Consider the following 21,179-nt stretch of genomic DNA (forward strand, 5'->3'; position numbering starts at 1 on the left):
GATCTCACAGGATAGAGATCTCGCATATCCATATATCCCGCTTGCACGGCCGGTGCAAACCGAGTCAACATGGCCCAATGATCGGCACGAGTATTGAAAAGCTCTAGCCTCAAGGCTCGATTTTCACGGTCCTTGTCTTCAAGCAACTGTGCAGTGGTGCGGGTCCGTGAATCCTCCTGAGTGGAGTCAGCATAGATAGCCTGGAGATACCCTTGTGCTCCCGGAAGTGATGCTGGCATATATCGGAAGTCAGAGTCCCGAAATAGACCAGTTCTGACTCGCATGATGGTCATCATAGAGTAGGCGCATCCTGCACAGCCATCTCAATAGTAACCCCGAGTCCATAGGAGCAGTGAAGGGGCTCGGTGGATCCAGGATAAGATGGAAATATCCTGACAGTGCAAAGATATTGACTTTGATTAAAGTCTCGGAATTGCTCTTTGACCGTGTACTCAGGATACCAACGATATCCTGCCTCAGTCATTACCCTGACCAACATGGCAGTATGGCCGGGTACATCTAGACATCGAGTCAAACGAACCACTTGATTCTGAGGACGGGTCGCCATCTGGAACATAATAAACACAAGACATTAAGATCCCTAGCAGAAATTGGACAGCATAACGGCTGTAAATGCTCAAAAAGGATTTTGAGACATTTAACAAAGAATTCCATACACACTCAACAACATCATATCAAGGTTCTGGGTCCATCTTGGCAACATAATGTGGTAGTAGAACTGAACAAGGCTTGTATCCATCAAACCTATAAGGTACTACTGATTAGTAACACGTGAACCTGATAGAGAGAAGAGATCCTAATTCCTTAACCCCCGGTGGAAGAATAGACTGACTCAGATCGGAATGTCATAAGATAAAGGAGTAAAAATAGCCTTACGTTCCATCCCACAAACAATTCCCCTACATATAACTAAAGAATTTCTAGACTCAACATCGACCAGTTTGGCTTGGAGAACCTACAGGCAGTCCGGCTCTGATGCCAACGCTGTCAGGACCCCGGCTCGATGCCACATCGACCTAGCTTGTAACACCTCATATCACTTTGCGTCCTCACGCACGGTATTCCCACGGGTGTCGTCTTACCTTTGCCCGGGACCGTTTGCGCCTTTTGGCACACGTATATGATACTGTCGCTAGCATCCATATGGTAAGGAGCCCGGGCTGACATGGCTAGTTGTAAACCCAAAGTGGCACAGACTTACAGGGACAGGCATCCATGACCCAGCATCGAACGTGTCGGTCATCAGCAAAGGAATCCGGGCTGTAGCACTGGGCTAGCAGGACTCCGGTAAATCGGGCTATAGCGGGCTAACAGGACTCCGGTATCCATCGCGTGACATTTCCCCGAAGGGACAGACACAGGAACGAAGAAGGACACATGCCGGCCAGCCTAGAGCTCCGGAGCAGTAGCAAGCTACCAAGCCTCAGTGGAGACACTAGGAGACATTTCCTGGTAAGAGAGACTACTAAGAATAAACAACTAGATAGTCAGATCCCACACATACCAAGCATTTCAATCATACACACAATATGCTCGATATGTGCAAATACAACAAGGCATCACAACATGACTCTACAACACAAGTACTTTATTTAAGGCTCAGAGATCCATACATAGCATACACACAAGTACGGGTCACACGACCCAGCATTCAAGTCACACAGTCATACAAACCAACAGCGGAAGTACCTTGTCTGAGTACAGACAACTTAGTAAAATAAAAGAGGCTTGGAAAGCCTAGCTATACTATGTGGTCCTTCACAAGCTCAGGATCACCACCTGGGCCTCAGTCTACTCATCGATGTCAACATCTACGAAGAACCCATCAGAAGGGGTTGCAGCGTCTTCTGTAAAATGTAAATTATAGCAACATGAGTACGAAGGTACCCAGCAAGACTTACATCAGATCCTACATACATGCATATTATCAAGAAGGGTTGGTGGAGTTATTGCAGCAAGCCAGCTTTGACTCTTGGCTAAGCTATCCTACGATACACAAACTTGAAATGGTTTTGCGCACACGAGTCCACTACTCACCACTTCAATACACCACCAAGGATCCACCTCCGTCATCCTACGGAAGAGCCATCCTCGGCACTTACGCTTATCTTGAGATTTTTAGTAGTATCCATTCACTTGTCTATGAACTGTATAGGCAACCAAGTAGTCCTTTACCGCGGACACGGCTATTCGAATAGATTATGTTAACCCTGCAGGGGTGTACTTCTTCATACATGTTTCCACCACTTAGCGTCTGCACACGACATGTGCTCGGCAGACTTCAAGCGAAAGCCGACGTGGGTGTAGACCACGACCTACCTAAACACCTAGGTCTCTGGTCCAGGTTTATCGCCTATCCAGGTTCCATGCGCAGGGAGTCCGGCCGAGGTTTTCCATACGGCCCCGAACGATGTGTACAGGGTTCCCAAGATACCTAACAGGTATTCGGTACACCCGGCCACGTACCTATCACATCACAGCCCACCCCGCGGGTCAGCACTGTCCACGGCCTCCAGTAAGCTACAAACACCAGAAACTACTTGCATGTTAGTAGCTGAATCTTAAATCATGCATACAGATCTCAGTGCTTAAGGTCGGCTTCAATGAAACAACCCACCATGTACTCCTACATGGCCTCTCATCGATACCTTTACCAAATCGTGTTCACCACATCACTCTCATTACCGGCATGATCATTTCACTCTAGCCCATCACCCAGATGAACCAGACCTGACACGACTCTAAGCATAGCAGGCATAGCAAGGTAGGAACAACACATACATATGGCTCAATCAACTCCTACACATGCTAGTGGGTTTCATCTAGTTACTGTGGCAATGACAGGTCATGCAGAGGAAATGGGTTCAACTACCGTAGCACACAACAGTTTGAAACGCGTTGTCTTAATGCAGTAAAAGAGAGCAGGAGCGAGAACATGGGATTGTATCGATATGATCAAATGGTTGGTTGCTTGCCTGATGGGTCGATGCACTCATATGGTTCTTTGTTAGGGTAATCACGATACTCCTCGAAGGCAGAACCTGCCGCAAAGAACACCGATACACCACCATCACCAAACAATGTGCGATAATATGATGCATGCATGTAACATGGCAATATGAGTGTGTTGGGCTAATGCAAATAAGACCAGATGGGTTTGAACCAATTTGAACCAAAGATTCAATTTTCAAACTCATACGTGGCCCTTTAAAGTGCTTTATCTTGTTCTGCCCTAAATATCAAGTTAGCTTGTTTAAACATGCATGAAACCAGTACAGATGGATAGATTGGATTTTTCTGATCATTTTTCATATATAAAACTTTGCATTTGGAGTTATGGTTGATTTACTATGATTTTTTGAAGTTTGGGGAATTTTCTGGAATTTATAAATCATTTTAGATTTATTTTAATTCCAGAAAAGGATTACTGCGTCAACATGAGGTCATGCTGACCTCAGCAAGTCAACAGACTGGTCCAGGTCAAACTGACCAGTGGGTCCAGGGTGTCAGTGCAATTAGTTTAGCTAAAAATTAATTAGAACTAAACCGGATTAGTTAACAGGGCTGGGCCCCACCTGTCATTGACTCAACAGAGTCAACCAGGGCCCACCTGTGGTCAAAGTCAGGTCGGCTGCACCGGCGTTTAGCCGCCGGCAAGCCCGACGCGGCGGTGGAAGTGGTTTTGGCTGTTCCGGCCACCAAATGAGGCGCGAAAGGCATCTAAGTGGAGCTGGGGATGAATCGCAGCTCTTGGTGGAGTTAGTTGGGGTCGGGGTGGCCGGAGTCGGCGCCTGCGACGACCTAAGCGGCCGCCGGAGTTCGGGTGGAGACGAACTCGGGGCTAGGGTGTGCGGTGAGGTGCGGGGAGTGCATGGTTAGAGCCTACGCGGCGTGGTGAGTGCGATGGACACCGAGAGGTGGCCCGAGGATGGCCGGGAGCACGTCGGCGACGAGCTCCACGGCGGTGCGTGCGGGTGAGCTTCGTGTGCTCGCGGTGGTGCACGAGAGCAAGAAAGGGAAGGGGGAGAGGGTAGCCAGGCTCACGACGATCTCGTGGGAGCAGACGACGCGGTCGGAGACGAGCTGGTGCAGCGACGGTGTTGAAGGGGATCTCCGGCGACGGCGGTTCGGTCGAGGTCCGTGCGATGGCTTCGGGGCACGCGAGCGCTCGGGGCTCGGCTTGCTCGAAGGAGAGGAGGGTGGTGGAGCTCCTAGACACGGTGGCGCGGCGTGGGGTTGACGGAGAGCGCGTCTACGGCGTAGGTGCGGCGGTGGTGGCGTTGGCCACGGCATGGGAGAGCGAGGGAGAGGAGCTGGGGCTGAGTGGAGATGTCTGGGGGGTTCGGGGGAGAGAGGGAGAGTGATCCACGTCGAGGCTTGACGAGGGGAGCGGCGAGGCGGCGACCAGGTGCGTGGCACCCATGCGGTGCTCGCCGCCGAGCACCTGCCTGCCTGCCTGGCCGAGCCAAGCAGCTCGCTGGCGCGGCAGCTGGGCTGGGCCGGCAGGTGGGCCGGTTAGCAGGCGACAGGTAAGGTTTTTCCTATTTCCTGTTTTTTTGTTTTTATTCTGTAAGTTTGTTGAATTGTTAAAAATACCTAAACAACTCCTAAAATCACCAAACTGCACCTGGTCCATAGTTGGAATATTTCCAGCAAGGAACATTTTAGTTTGGAGATATTTGAGCATTTGAAATATTTTATAAATTTTAAATGCCCAAATTCAAATACTTATGAATTAACTCAAAGACCTTAGGATGACCTAGAAAACCGTGCATCACTTTTGGCAGAGGCTCTGAACCAAGACAAAAATGATGGACATTTTAGAAGGGCATTTCAGGTTCATTGAAATTATTTTTAGTAAACCCTAGTTGTTTCAGAGGGGGCTGGGGGTTCTGTCATCCCCATTTCAAGTTTCTGATGAAAGAATAGACATGATGCAACACTCTAATGCATGAACTAGCTAGGGTGTGACAGCGGCCGCAATCTGCGACCGGGCGGCCAAGGCTGCCCAAACGGGAGTTCTTGCTTCTCAGGTGGCGGCAGCAACATCTATCTCAGGGATAGCAACTGGCCAGAGCGGCACAACAGTTGTCTGTTCTGCAGCGGCGGCCTTAGCCCTGATGGAGGCCGCCCACGCCCAGCTCGTGGCGGTCATCGCACAAATTGATCGAACCTTCTCCGACAACGGTCGGCAACCCACGGCCGAAGAGTTGGCAATCGCCGAGAGCGTTCAAGCAGCCGTCCGTTCCTCCGCCGCATACCTTGCGACGATGGAGCCCGTCCAAGCCCAGATCGCGGCCGCCCATGCCCAGCTCATGGCGGCCTTTTCCAAAGAGATGGCGGACACGGATGGCAAGATGCTTGCCGAGTATGGTGCGATGGATGCCATGGAGCCCCTTCCCCAGGAGACCGTCGGGCGCCAGCTAGACATGGAGGCGGCGGCAGAGATCGACGAGCACCAGTCGTAGTACTAGTACTCTTTGTTTTGTTTAATTAAGAGCACCGGTCTTTAATTTCTTAGAGTAATGTTTAGGTCATCTAGCTTGTTTAATTGCTGAACTTGCTCGATTAAGAAGTGTGGGTGTGCTATAGTCTCCTTTGTGTACCCTAATTATGCAATGACGTGGATGACCACTGTAACCATGGAAATTCAAACCAAAATTTTGACGTTCAAACTCATCACACACGGGTTAAGCTATCTGAACCGTTTGTGATGTTCACATATCATACACAGTTTTGAATAAGGGACCGTATCTGATGACACTTTGCGCGTCAGTTTTTTCGCTGAAGCGATTCCAAATTTTCGGCTTCCGCGGAAATATCTACCTCCCTCCCCCTTCCCCTTACCAAAAGCCACATTTCGCCTGTTTTCGCCTTCCTTTCCAAGTTGAAACCTTCACTCCTTGCTTGCAGCGCCGCCTCCTCGCCGGTGACCCTCCTTCATGCTGCTCGGCCTCGTCTATCCAGGCAGGTAATCCACACCCGACCCCCATCCTCCTCTTCCTTCCACATCCCACATGCCCCGACCGCCGGCGCGAGCGCGACAAGTTCCACCCAAATCACCGACCCCTCCATCAAATAAGCACCGCCCTAAGCCATGGTGCACGCAGTTTAGCCAGGATCTCAAGGAGCATTTGACAGCGGAGAAGCAAATCGCGTCCCCCACGGATGAGGTCGCGATGGCTGCCATTCGTGCCGATCCCCAGATCTTGGAGGAGCACCTTGCCATTTGCTAGCTACGCCGGTTAAGCATGCTCGGTTTACCCGTTGCATGTGCTGCTCCTGCCTTTCCTTCACAAATTCTAGTGAATTCTCCCATCTAATTTTACCGTGCAATCTTTTGCTCTAGTGTATATGTTCTATATGTCGTGCAGTGTGGTGCTCAGTTATTAACTATTTTGTTAATTAGTTGTCATTTTCAGTTAACTGTTTGGTTCAATTCTGCAAATGTGATGTTCAATTCTTCAGTCTACAATTTTGTATTGTCTTCCATGTGAGAAATAAATTGAATTTATCTTTACAAAATACAAGAGAAACGAATACAATTGCTATATTTGCAAGTTGTCAAGCATGCTTGGTTTGGTTATACATTGTGCAATATGGTGCTCAGTTAACGTTTGGTTCATTTGTGTTGTGGTGTTTAATTAACTGTTTGGTTCAATTCTGCAATGTGATGTTCAATAGTTGTGGGTGCATTCTGTTATTGTATACCATGTGAGGAATAAATTGAATCTGGGTGTAGTAAATACATGAGAAACAAATACAATTTCTATATTTTCAAGTTGTTAAGCATGCTTGGTTTGCTTAACTGTCTGATCTTCTATTAGGAGTATGTTATATTGTGCAATGTGGTGCTCAATTAATATTTGGTTCATTTGTTGTGGTGTTTACATAACTGCGTGGTTCAATTCTGCAATGCGATGTCCAATTGTTGTGGCTGCATTCTATTATTGTATACCATGTGAGAATTAAATCAAATTTGGCTGCACTTAATACATGAGAAACATATACAAGTGCTATATTTCCTAGTTCTTAGCCATGCTTGGTTTGGATAAATGGGTTTTCCATGTGGCTTGAATTAATTTGATGAATCTACAATGCGCTTATTTTTCATCAATATATATTATTGATAGCATGCGAACCCTTACTTAACCTGATGACTAACTACCTTATATGTGTTGTAGGGAAACAATGTGAAGCACTAAGGTTTACAATCGAGGTTAGCACGTGCATGATCCGTTGTCTAATAGCACATTATTGTGCAATTGCAGGAATCATTCTAATATTTAGGTTTTTAACAATTTGGTCTTGCACATGTAGATCCTGCTGTCAGAGGTTTTGACCCACTGTTCGACCCTTTTTACATATGGAGAAATGAATTGTCCATGAATATCAATCAAATCAAGAAACTCAGAAAGATTGTTAGGATAAAGAAATTAGCGACAAAAATAATAATAAGATCTTTGTCTGCACAATGAAGAAGACATCAGTTCACTACAAGATGGTACTAACTATTATAATTTGCCTTTTTTTATTCCTTTGCCCATTTCCAATATAGAGAAGATATTTATGCACATCCTTGTTTTCAGGCCTTTCCAAAGCAGTTCACTGATGATTACCTCTCAAACCACCTCTATGGTCAGGAGGCAAGGAAGGTTTTCACACAACACCCACGGTTCAATATTAAAGTGTTCTTGAAGAGGACGAAGGAAGGACGGTCAATCATCCACAGGCACTGGCCTAAAGTTGAAAAGACCTTCAACATGAATGAAGACTCAATATTCGCCTTCTGCTTCAGCAGTTTTCCAGATGAGATGCATCTGTCTATATACCGTCTATGATGCTAATTTTGAAAGGTTCTACATGTTGCATATGAAACTTGGTGCTGGTGCAGTTGTGTAATGGGGTAGCTGAGTGCTGAAGCTATATCATGTTGTACTCTAATGTATTTCAATTATGAAATTCTGCTTTCTTAAATGGAGATGAAATATATTATGTGCTTAATATAAATGTCAATTAGATTAATAAATGGATTATTAATAATAGTGCAATTAGCCTGCTAATGGCGAATTAGCCTGCTAATTGAGTTTTGCTATTGCAAACGGTTATTGAAAAAATACCGTGGGCGATGACCTCAGGCAACGCACACAGTTTCTAGGAATAAACCGTGTTGGATGAATGAACAATCACACACGACTTTCTCTTGAAAACTGTTTGCATTAGGCCACCTTGCGCAAATGTTTACCATATAAAATTTGTGTGTGATGGACAGCCTTTGCCACCCAGTTTCTTCTACGGACCGTGTGTGATGCATTCAATAACGCAAACGATTTAACGAGGAAAGTTGTGTGTGATGCACCTGTGAACGGAAACGTTTTCCTTGAAGTGACTGTGTGGGATGTACATACGAATGGAAACATTTAGCGGGGACTGACTGTGTGGGATATACTTGCGACCGGAAACAATTTCGCCTGTATAATTGTATTTTTAGCGCAAGTATATCCCACACAGTCAGTCCCCGCTAAACGTTCCCATTCGTATGTACATCCCACACAGGCGACCTCATTTTGCCGAGCGTATGTGCCAGGAGGGCATATCCCCCACGGTTTCCAGGTCGTGTCGGAAGGACCCCCTTATCACCCACACTCACTAGATGACGGTTCCAAATGCCATCGCGGAAATGGGTTAAAAATCGTTTGTATAGCACCGACACGTACCAGTGATTAGACCATACTTTTCGTAGAGAAATCTATGGACCAGGCCAGGAACTTGAAACGGATTTTGTCATGTTTTTGAAAAGCCGTCTGGATTTAAAATAAATTTCCATAAAATTAGAAGTTCATGTTAAATTCGTTGTTCAATCATTACCAACTTATGTCATGGGGGGTTTTCAAGCTTGACCAAAGTTTATATGAAAGTTATGAAAGAGTCATTAGAGACTTTTGGTGGGGAGATAAGGATGAACAGAGGAAGGTTCATTGGATGTCTTGGGACAATATGACAAGACCAAAAAGAGATGGTGGTATCGGTTTTCGGGATATGCACTCCTTTAACCAAGCACTGCTAGCAAGACAGGGGTGGAGATTGGTACAAAACCCCAACAGTATATGTGCACGGGTTCTAAAATCTAAATACTACCCAAATGGTGAGCTTCTGAATACCGTGTTCTCCTCTGATGCTTCCCCCACGTGGCGTTGTATTGAGTTTGGGCTTGAGCTCCTAAAACAAGGTCTGATTTGGAGAGTTGGCAGCGGTAGGAAAATTCAAATAGAAAGAGATCAATGGATTCCAAGAAAGGAAGGCCTTAAAACTGCAAGTTTTATTAGCCGGTCCAGATTGAGATGGGTTAATCAGCTTATGATCCCGGGCACGAAGGAATGGAATGTTGAGCTTATCTGGAAAATATTGCATACCTTTGACGCTGTTGAAATATGCAAAATTCGGATTTCATATATGTGGGATGGAAAGTGAGGATGAATTTCATGCAGTTATATCTTGCACTAGAAGTAAAGCGTTGAGAGCTGCCATGAGGACACACTAGGAAATCCGAAAGGAATCACAATTCAGACGAACAGGTGACGACTGGCTGCAAAACCTCCTTCTTCCACAATCAAACAATGTATGGCTCGAGATCATCGAGGTCACGTATACATCTCGGTCGGACGCAGGCTGAGGTAATGCATCTCAACTGAAGAAGCAGAAGCTTCTGCGGTACTGATGGGATTATTTGAACTGGCAAAATGGTATAAAGGCCCCCTGATCCTAGAGGTGGACTGCTCTGCTGTGGGTCGAGACCTGCTGTTGGAAGAGACCTGCAGATCGGATGATTTACAGGATTTTTACGAACAAGGCTGAGGTGGGTAGTTTTAATTGGTGATTAGATGAGGCCGACCCCACTCCGAGAATCAGGAGGGAAGATTAGTGAGGGGAGAAGGGAGAGCAGCAATAGAGCAGACGAGCTCGCGCGCTCCTGTTATCTGAACGGGCAGTTCAAGTCACGGGATGCGTGCCTCTGACTCTCTGACAGTACCGGGAGCGTGTGGGAATATACAAATTGTCCATACATCATACGTGTCATCTGCAAGTCTATGCGCGTTGCGCGTTGACGGACATGTGCGAATGGTACATGATATTCCAATAGTTCTGGGGACCGGAAAACTTCATGGCGAGTTATATCCCTCTCATATCACTTGGCAGAAAAAGAAAGTTCTGAGGTAGGGACAACGGGACATGCGTTCGAGACAGGGAGCAAGACTCACCGTGGGCGGTGGAGGCTATTCTTGAGGAGACAGATGGATTCGAGTTCATATCAGATCCTCAGATCCAGTCGACAAGCACTTTGCTCAGAGGTATGTACGATGCGTTGGGGTCTGGTACTGAGTTTCCTCTGGTTCGAATTTTCATTTGTGCTTCCGATTCTAGTGCTGATTTCCAGTGTTGACCCTCGCCCCTGTGTGTGTGTGTGTGGGGGGGGGGGGGGGGGGGGTTAACTGCTGGACAAGGAGCTCCGATGATGTGCCGGCGGATCTGGCGGATGCCACCAGTGTTCGCAGAGATAGCGCTGATGTGGGTATTGTAGTAGTCGCACGCCCTCTGGACCTGAACTGCGGCGCAACCTACGGTAGTGCCTCCGCGGCGGACTCGTGTCAGTCTATATAGGAGAGATGACTCGTAGGCGCCTGGATGGATGAAAATGTTTGTTCAGCCACCCGGCCAGTTCTTTGTCGCGTGATTATCGTCCGTCAACGTTAAATGGTGTGGTGTGTCTGTTCATGGCGTGGTTGATGAAGTTGTAGTTTGACACTGCAGCCCACCACTGGAGTGGCCGCCATGCGCCGGCGGAAGCGTTTTGCCCCCTCCCCCGGAATGTGCTATTTTCGGTCCGGCGATTGTCCGGGGGGGCTCCAACGGCTGGAGATGCCCTAAGAACTACGATAGTAAGGCCAACTCCAGCACGCGACCCCATCCGGACGTCCGTTTGGATGGATTCTGTCCGTTTGGGTAGGACAATGGGGTCGTTGTTCGGCCATGTTCTGGGATGCGGCGGCCGTGCACCCAACGCGCGGACACATTTCGGCCACATCCTGTCCGCATGCATTTTATCTTTTAAGCACAAAATTTCATTGATTTTTGATACATCAAAGTACATCACCAAATTTTGACTAGAATAGCAAGCCCAAAGAAAACAAGAACCACAGGAAGACATTTTAGAAGATATCCAACTTCCATAACTGCTCCCTTGAGTTGGGTTAGTGCATTCTCGATGCATTCATTATTGATCTGCGGATGCTTCTTTCTTATTCTAGTCTAAAGAAGTAGAGGTTGCTTCCTCGAATCTAGTCTCATCTTGAGCCTCTATTCCACCAACATATGCACTAGTCTCATCTCTAGTATCTATTCTAGCTAAAAGTGCACGAATATGTATTAAATTACGCGATATCAATAGATCAATGAATTATTCTTCCCAATATCTACACAACAAAAATTTCAGTTAGTACAACTAGTCGAATCCGAGAGCACAACCGAAGCTAAAGTAGCACATACCCCATCGTTCGAGCACTTGAGGAAAACCCATCCGGGATGTTCGGGCTATGTAGACACGCGGCGCAAGACCTTATTCGGGCAGTCGTCGCACTTTATGACTGGCAACGGTGAGCAGACGAGTCTTTGGGCCAGCATCGAGCCCAGCCAACGGCCGTTCGCGTATCTGTCGACGAACCGTCGACGGTGTAGATCCGAGCGGCTAGAGGCAGACTCTGTACCTGCATGCGGCCTTGCGGTGTGGTCGTGGTCCTCCGGCCCCGTGCCCGGCCAGTCCATGGCACGGTGCGGTCTCCTGCAGCCGGGCGAGCTCACGCCCGACCGGATCCGCTCCAAATCCGGCCGCCGGGAGGGCAAGGTGGCCGTGGGGAGGGTAGCTCATGGGGCTGCGAGAACGCTTGGGGCGTCTGAGCGGCGTAGCGGCAGTGTTGGCGGCGGCCGCGAAGGAGGAAGGGGGGCTCTGGTTTGGGGCGCTCGGTGGTGGGGGTGGGTGGGGTAGAAAAAGGGGTGGCTTCTGCCACTGACAGGCGGGCCAGAGGAGGACAGGCGCGCGCGTCTGGACCGTCCGCACGCTGTCCATTTCACCCCAAAGACGACCCAAACTTAGATCGGAGATGGGTAAAAAGCGGACAGAAAACAGACGAAAGTCCGTTTGCGCCCGCGCGCTGGGCCGTCTGGTATGTCTGTTTTACCCCAAACGGACTCACCCGGACAGGATGGGGTCGCGCTCTGGAGTTGGCCTAAGTGGTACATTAGTGGGTCAGTGGCGATGTTCTTCATTTGTAGGCAGCGCCTTTTCGAAAGAAAAAAATTGTAGGCAGTGTGCTGTTCGATCTTTTTTTTTTGAGACATTGTTTCATCTAAACTGCTCACTTTTACTTGTTGGCAGGCTGCACCGGTGATGAAGATGGACACCCCCTTGAAGTGCACGCAAGCAAGGTGTACACACGAGCCATATTAGATCAATTTGAAGAAATGTTGTATGAGGCTGTGCAGTACATAGTCGAGGAGGCTGTAAAAGGGGTTACCGGCCTCAAAAGCACGACAAATGGTGCAGAGTGGTCTATGAGGTTGGGATGCTATCTCAAGGTGACGAGATAACATGTGAATGTGGGAATTCTGAACACAGAGGATCGATGTGCTGCCATGCGGTAAGGTAATTTCAGGCTTTGGTGTGTCAAAATGGTTTTGAAGTCTCGAAACAATTGTCTGATTGACATCATTTGCACGGTTCTTCACAGGTGCTCGACTTCCTCAGTAGCTCATATCCTAAAGTGCTGGACAAGGAATACTAGTGATATCCTGCCGGACCACCTTGCGCACCTTCAGAAAGACAATATGGCGAACAACTCTACTTCGTACCAGCATTCAAATCCATAAGCACACGCGTTTGAGGCTGTTCGTCTCGTTACGTCAACACAGAGGCTTAGAGCATCTCAACTAGGGCCCCCGGGACGCCCCTAGCACATTTTTTTTAGCACTGGCGGTGAAAAAACGTCCCAGCTAGACCCCCAAGACATCGTTTTGCGCCGGATTTGACGTCATTTACGGCCGGCACGCCCACCCCACACCCAGCCCCTGGGGGCAGCTGGAGACGCCGACATTTGCCTTTTGCATGCACAGACCCACTTGCATCCCCTCTCTCTCCTCTTTCCTCTCTTTTCTCTCTTTTCTCTCTCCTCTCTCCTCTCCTTTTCCTTCCACCACCTACAGCGGGCGAGCGGAGCAGGCGCGCGGCTAGGCTGCGCGAAGACGACAAAGGGCCGCGGCAGCGACCCGGCGGGCGCGCGGGGAAGGATCTGGCCGGGCCAGCGTGCGAGGAGACCGGACGCTGGGGCGGCCGGCGCCTCGGGCACCCGGTGAAGCGACGCAGGAGGCGGCCCGGCGGAGCGGGCGCACGGTTGGCTGTTTCTGGCTTGCGGGAGGCGGAGTAGGCGTGTTGCCGGGAATCGAGGAGCTAGCGAGCGGGCGAGGGAGGCCGGGGCGAAGCCAGAGGCAGACGGCGGAGTTGGCCCGGCGCGCGGGTGGGAAGCGAAGCTGGTGGCCGAGTTGGTGCGGACGGCAGATGTCGAGGCCGGCTTGTGGCGACCCTGCGGACGGGTGCGGGAGCGGCGAGGGCGAAGCTGGAGGCGGATGGAGGAGCGGGTGCAGCCGGATAGCCGGGAACCGGCCCCGCGCGTGGGCGGCCTCCGTCGCGCCGGGCAAAGCCGGCCGAGGCCGTGGCCGCGCGGGCGAGCGGGCTGGCGCGGTGCCAGACGAGCGCGTCGTGCGCAAGGCAGCCGGCGACGGGCGGTGGAGGCGAGGAGGAGCCGGCCGCGGAGCATCCGGTCTGGAGACGAGTGGAGCCGTGCGCAAGGCAGCCGGCGGCGGGCGATGGAGTAGCCGGCCGGCGGCTGACGGGCGCGAGGAGGAGCCGGCCGGCGGCTGACGGGCGCGAGGAGGTGGCAGCAGGCGGCTGCAGAGCGGGGCGGTTGCAAGCATGAGTGCCAGCACGCACGCTTGGGCGGTGGGGGGGGGGCAACGAGTGGATACTATTCAATTGTCAGGCTAAATTTTTCGCCAGCAGCCCTCAAGCGGCGAAAAAAAATGCCTCTTGAATGCTCAACGGCCAGAGATTCCCTTACGAAAATGCAATGAATTTGCTGAAGTAGGACTGTATGGCAATGCAACGGATAGCCGGGAACCGGCCCCGCGCGTGGGCGGCCTCCGTCGCGCCGGGCGAAGCCAGCCGAGGTCGTGGCCGCGCGGGCGAGCGGGCTGGTGCGATGCCAGACGAGCGCGTCGTGCGCAAGGCAGCCGGCGACGGGCGGTGGAGGCGAGGAGGAGCCGGCCGCGGAGCATCCGGTCTGGAGACGAGTGGAGCCATGCGCGAGGCAGCCGGCGGCGGGCGGTGGAGTAGCCGGCCGGCGGCTGACGGGTGCGAGGAGGAGCCGGCCGGCGGCGGACGGGCGCGAGGAGGAGCCGGCCGGCGGCGGACGGGCGCGAGGAGGTGGCAGCAGGGGGCGGACGGGCGCGAGGAGGTGGCAGCAGGCGGCGGACGGGCGCGAGGAGGTGGCAGCAGGCGGCTGCAGAGCGGGGCGGTTGCAAGCATGAGTGCCAGCACGCACGCTTGGGCGATGGGGGGGGGCAACGAGTGGATACTATTCAATCATCAGGCTAAATTTTTCGCCAGCAGCCCTCAAGCGGCGAAAAAAATGCCTTCTGAATGCTCAACGGCCAGAGATTCTCTTACGAAAATGCAATGGACTTGCTGAAGTAGGACTGTATGGCAATGCGCAGAATGGGGTGGTGGCTGGCGAAGCAAACAGGCTAGTTGCCTGAGCCATGGTGGTGATATGAGTGGTATTTTCTTTCTTGTGTGCCATTCTGAATGTATTAGTTAGCTCAGTTTTCATCAGCAGATTCTGCAGTATAGTGTGAGAGACGAGTAAATAGAGTTAATTATACCGGTGATGTCAGAACTTGTCGTGAACGATTACTTTGATGCTAGAACTTGCGGCATACATTAAACTGGTGTAAAAACTTGGCTCGTTCGTGCAAATACGGTGCAAATCACGTTTGGATACGAAAGCGACGCTGACCAGGCTCGCATGCATGGTGCAGGTCCTGCTGTCACTGATAGGAAGAAAGGAAGGAGGGCGTGTGGTCTGTTTTTTTACAAAAACACTCTTGATTTTTATTTTATTTTCACATAAGAGCTCCTGCTCACGTTGGAGAGCTTGCATGTGGACAGTCCGTCCCGCCTGTTAGTACAGTATGGAAATTTGAAAGAAAAACTCGAACTTGCTTTCATATAGGTGAGAAACAACCGGTCATAGCCACTGCACCAACAACGTCATCACACCTATTGTTCGTAAGTCCTTTGTAATGTGGTAGAACAAAGTCGCTCTTGGAGTTTGTCTTTTTAGAAATATGTAAAGGTATGTAAATTCTAATCTCACTAATAAAAATAAAGTTTAATTATTCTTGCAGTATAAATAATGCACAAAACGGAAGACATTCATTAGAAAATAGTTCATGTATTATTTTAAAATTATGCATATATCCAAAATAATATTTATGAAATATAAAAATGTTTCTATACTGTAAAACAATACAAATAAAGCCAATTTTGCAATCTTTTTTTAGAAAGCTGTAGACTATATATAAGTAAAATCTAGTATTATATTATAAGTAATATACATATAAAAATAAATCACATTACAAAATATTGACGTATTAATTTAAAATTTATCCATATGATTAAATTATAAATTACAGAAATATTCATGTAATAATATGCATATTGAATAAAATATGTCCAATTTATTTATATTTTTCCGTATATTTCAATAAATGCTTATATAAGTTTAAAAATTTCAGAGTTTTCACAAAATATTGATTGATGTAGTATATAAAAGTATTCATGTTTTAAGAATTTTTGTTTTTATATCCTTTTAAATATTATAAGGGAATGCACTTCATGCGGCCCATTTTGCACTATTACTTTTTATAAGTTTACATCATATATGTAAATTATAATCAAATTTTATAAATAATACATCATATATGTAAAGAATTAAATTATAAAATTATTCACTTATTATCTAAAATTTTATCCATATATTCGAATTATAGATTACAAAAGTATTCACATTATAATTTGCATAATTCACAAAATATGAAATAGAATTTCTATGTTTTATATATTCAATAAATGTTCATATATGTTTAAAATGTTCACATTTTTAATAAAATATTCATGCATATAAAGTGCTCATTTTTATAATTTAATTTACTTTACTACTATGTATATTTTTTGTAACACATGATTAGAATATCAATAGATTTTGTAGAAAAATAACACTGCAAAATGGAGGTCCCACCAACTGCAGCCCACATAGGACGTGAAGGATATATTCATAACGTATCCTGTCAAAACAAGAAAGTCTAGTCGTGGTTAACCATTGGCGGAAGCTAGTAAACCTACATGGTTCGATTCGCAGTCATGCTATTTTTTTTATAATTTATGTGTGGCTGATATATGGAATCCATATGGCCAACATTTTGACAGGTGCTAGGGGCTATTTCGCGAGGATAAAAAAAATGAGTTTCTTTTTGGTAAGATAACAGGCGCATGTCATCTGGTGGCTGACAGCGGGACCCTGCTCCATGCAAGTGAGCCTAGTCAGTGTCGTTGTCGTATCAAACACGATTTGCACCGTATCTGCACGCCCGAGCCAAGTTTTTACACTAGTTTGATGTATGCCGCAAGTTTTAGCACCAAAGTGACCGCTCACGACAAGTTCTAACACCACCGATGTAATTGACTCATCTCAAAATATAGGTCCGGTGTCGTTGTGGTCTCCTCCCATGCCCTGACGTCCTCTCACGACGACCCTCTAGCACCGAGGCCCCAACAGTACCAACAACAATTTCCACATGCATGCATATTTCTCATGCAACGGGGGATTGCACCCAAGTCGATGATGAGGCGTCTATGCATGCACGCGGACGGCCGGAATTAGTTTTATCTTTTCAATCTCCGGAATTAATTAACACGTCATTGTTTTCTTAACATAGATGCATACACTCATACATATACACATATAGTTGTTTCTATATGAACACGCGCACGCAAATCCTACCCCTATGAGAGAGACCGAGCCGGAACGTCATCTTGAGATTGACAGAGTCGTCAAAGTCGACTTCGTAATCGACGGAAATGTCTTCTCCCACTGAATATATAATATCGGAAGGATCTCATCTCGCAGTGGGAGTAGGCGACTTCCCGTGAGGACGACACACATCCTTGTCCCCGCCGTCGCCGTCGACGGCCATAGCCCAGCGGTCAAGGCGAGGCAACCCGGATCCGCCCGATCCCGTTGCGGCATCCCACTTCTCGAACCCCTGTCACCGGAGCCCGATGCCTTGGTGGTCGAGGACTGCCCCGCGTCCTCCTTGCGCTTCCACACGTTGATGTCTCGTCCACGGCCGCCGCCGCGGTCGAAGCGCCCCGCCCCGCGGTCGTGCCTACCCGCGCCGAAGCCATCCCCCCTCATCTCTCCGCCTCTACTTCGCCTCGAAATTTCAGGGATCTTTGGTGGAGGTTGGGATGCAACGATCTGAGCAAAGGATCGATCGCCGCCATGGATCTTGCCCTCCCACCACAAGAAGGAGGGAGGAACCCTAACTTCTCTCCTCTGCGGCGCCTCCCAGAAGTGGAGCAAGCACTCGTCTAGATCTGAAAAAGCGGAGTGCGGACGGGGTGGTGGTGAATTTGTACCTGGGGCGGAGGCCGAAACCCTAGGCTGGGGTGGATCCAAGCGGTCGATGGCCACAGCGCCCATGTGTCGAGGATCGGAGTCATGGCGGCCCGGGCCGCGCCCGAGCACCCCAGGGCTCGCGTCTGGTCGAGGTGGGGGCCGGGGAGGCCGCGCACGACCACGTCCACCTCGCTCCCGTGTACCGTGACTCCACACCCCTGGTCAACACGTCTCGCCACCACATCAACGTTAGCCGGCGCCCCACCACGCGACGACCCAATCACCGGAAGGCGGTCGGAGATCTTGGCGAAGTGGCACGGGAAGGAGATGACCCCTCCCACATCGATCTGTTCTCCCTCGTGCACATAGCATGCATCTACCGTGCACCCGCGGGAGTCGAGGAGCACGAGACGCTGGATGTCGCTGCGGAGGAAGATCTCGCCGTCGCGGAACGTGGTGGTGCGGCTCGCCAGGTCGGCCGCGTACGCCACCTTCCACCGCGTATCGAAGGTATATATGTGTGTATGTTTCTGGGTATTATATATTTTTAATGTTGAAGTTTCAGTTGCATTATTAATTCATTCCGGCAAACTGTATAGCCATATGAACATGCCGAAGAAACAGACGGAAGTTACGATTTGACAGAACAATATTGTAAAGGTCCTTCGTTCCTGTGGAGTGCCTGTTAATCAAATCAAGATTAAGAAAAAAAATTCTTCCTACAGTAAGTCCAATTACTAGTCTTTGTAGTTTTTTCATTCCCATTCCATATATGTGTGAAATTTAGCAACCTTTTTCTAAAATTAATTGGCCGATAAATGTGTAAATGAAAAACATCAAGGGAAAAAAATGTCCTTATGACAGTGTAAGTCAAATGATTAGTCTTGGTGTTTTCTAAAACTTTGCAGTCAGATGTATATATGTAAAAGTTTGCAATGTATAATTCTCAAGTTAATTGAGCAACCAAACACGTAAAAAATAACCCATAACATCCTATCAGTTTCGTGTTGTTAACATAATAATGTTCTTCTTGCTTCTCAATATTTGAATCAGGTGGCACGCAATTCCATCTAATTGCACAATTTTAAATACTTTATCCATATGATTAAATTATAAATTACAGAAATATTCATGTAGTAATATGCATATTGAATAAAATATGTCCAATTTATTTATATTTTCCGTATACTTCAGTAAATGCTTATATAAGTTTAAAAATGTTCAGAGTTTTCACAAAATATTGATTAATGTAGTATATAAAAGTGTTCATGTTTTAAGAATTTTTGTTTTATATCATTTTAAATATTATAAAGGAATGCACTTCATGTGGCCCATTTTGCACTATTACTTTTTATAAGTTTACATAATATATGTAAATTATAATCAAATGTTATAAATAATAAATATATATATATATATGTAAACAATTAAACTATAAGATTATTCACTTATTGTTTAAAATTTTATCCATATATTCGAATTATAGATTTCAAAAGTATTCACATTATAATTTGCATAATTCACAAAACATGACATGGAATTTCTATGTTTTATATATTCAATACATGTTCATATATGTTTAAAATGTGCACAGTTTAAATAAAATATTCATGCATATAAATTGCTCATTTTTATAATTTAATTTACTTTACTACTGTGTATATTTTTTGTAACACATGATTATAATATAAATAGATTTTTTAAAAAATAACACTGCAAAATGGAGGTCCCACCAACTGCAGCCCACATAGGACGTGAGGGATATATACATGACGTATCCTGTCAAAACAAGAAAGTCTAGTCGTGGTTAACCATTGGCGGAAGCTAGCAAACCTAGATGGTTCGATTCGCAGTCGCACTATTTTTTTTATAATTTATGTGTGGCTGACATATGGAACCCATATGGCCAGGGCCGGCCCTGAGATTTTGGGGGCCCGGGGAAAGGCGACACAAAGGGGCCCTAAAGCCACATGAACATGTGCATTTTTTTTCCTTCTATTTCAGCTACAAATAAATTCTCAATACCACTACAATTTATGGTGCCTTGTATTCTTTACTAGCAGAAAAACCGGGGTCATAAACATTGTCAATCGATACTTTTAGTAACATTTTTGTGCCTACTCAAATTTGATCTTCCTATAATTTTCACAAGGTTGTTCTTCAACAACTAAAGCTAACTCAGAATTTCTAGCAGTGAAAATACTCTTTTTTTGCAGGGAATCAGCAGAGTACCTGTATCTATTCTAAAAAAAAAATCCTCCTTTCCAAAAAAAATCTATTCTAAGAAAAATGGCATTGCCTCACGTGGGACTCAATCATCTCACATGCATGATTATACTTCTCATTATCACATGGATACATTCTAGATAGCAATACTGGTAATAAGCAAACAAACATATGATACAAGAACTTAAGAGCACTGCTAATTGCATAAATGTGCTAAGAAAGGCATGGAACAAGGTACCTTAATGGCTAGAAAATTAGAAATCACAAGATTTTGCTACTAATTGATGAACAAAAGTCCGAGTTTGTCTTTTCTAATCAATCAATATACATGAAATCCGAGTGTGAGAAAGAGACAAGGATGATCTTCAAGAAACGAAAGAAAGAGAAAATTTGCATTAAGGAGGAGATTGATGGGAATCTGGAAATCGCATTACCTCCTTCCACTAATCACGCCCAACAGCCAAAAATCACAATTAAACGAATAATGGAAGAGCCCCATCATCCATGGCATGGTTGATTCGTTGCCAATTATGGCAGAGAGTATACGAGAAGACTGCATGGCGCTCAACAAGCCGAGATTACTCAATCAGTTACACCTTTTCTGGAATCAATCGATCAGTTATTCCAAGCTAAACATCAGGAACCAAAATCCATCGGGGGCCCCTTCCAGCTCGGGGGCCCGGGGCGGCCGCCCCCCTCTGCCCCCCCCTCAGGGCCGGCCCTGCATATGGCCAACATTTTGACACGTGCCAGGGGCTATTTCGTGAGGATAAAAAAATTCGAGTTTCTTTTTGGTAAAATAACAGGCCGCATGTCATCTGGTGGCTGACAGCGGGACCCTGCTCCATGCAAGTGAGCCTAGTCAGTGTCGCTTTCGTATCCAAACACGATTTGCACCGTATCTGCATGCCCGAGCCAAGTTTTTACACTAGTTTGATGTATGCCGCAAGTTCTAGCACCAAAGTGACTGTTCATGACAAGTTCTAACACCATCGGTGTAATTGACTCATATGTTAATAGTCTATGTTACCACATTCATAGTGGGGAGTAACATATGTGTGGTATCATGCAATCCATCATTTATTAAGATAAAGACTCATTTTTTCTTGGGATGCGCTATATTACAGTAACATGTTATGTTACTCC

This window comes from Triticum aestivum, chromosome 2B (genome assembly GCF_018294505.1).
Source record: "Triticum aestivum cultivar Chinese Spring chromosome 2B, IWGSC CS RefSeq v2.1, whole genome shotgun sequence".
Taxonomy (NCBI): domain Eukaryota; kingdom Viridiplantae; phylum Streptophyta; class Magnoliopsida; order Poales; family Poaceae; genus Triticum; species Triticum aestivum.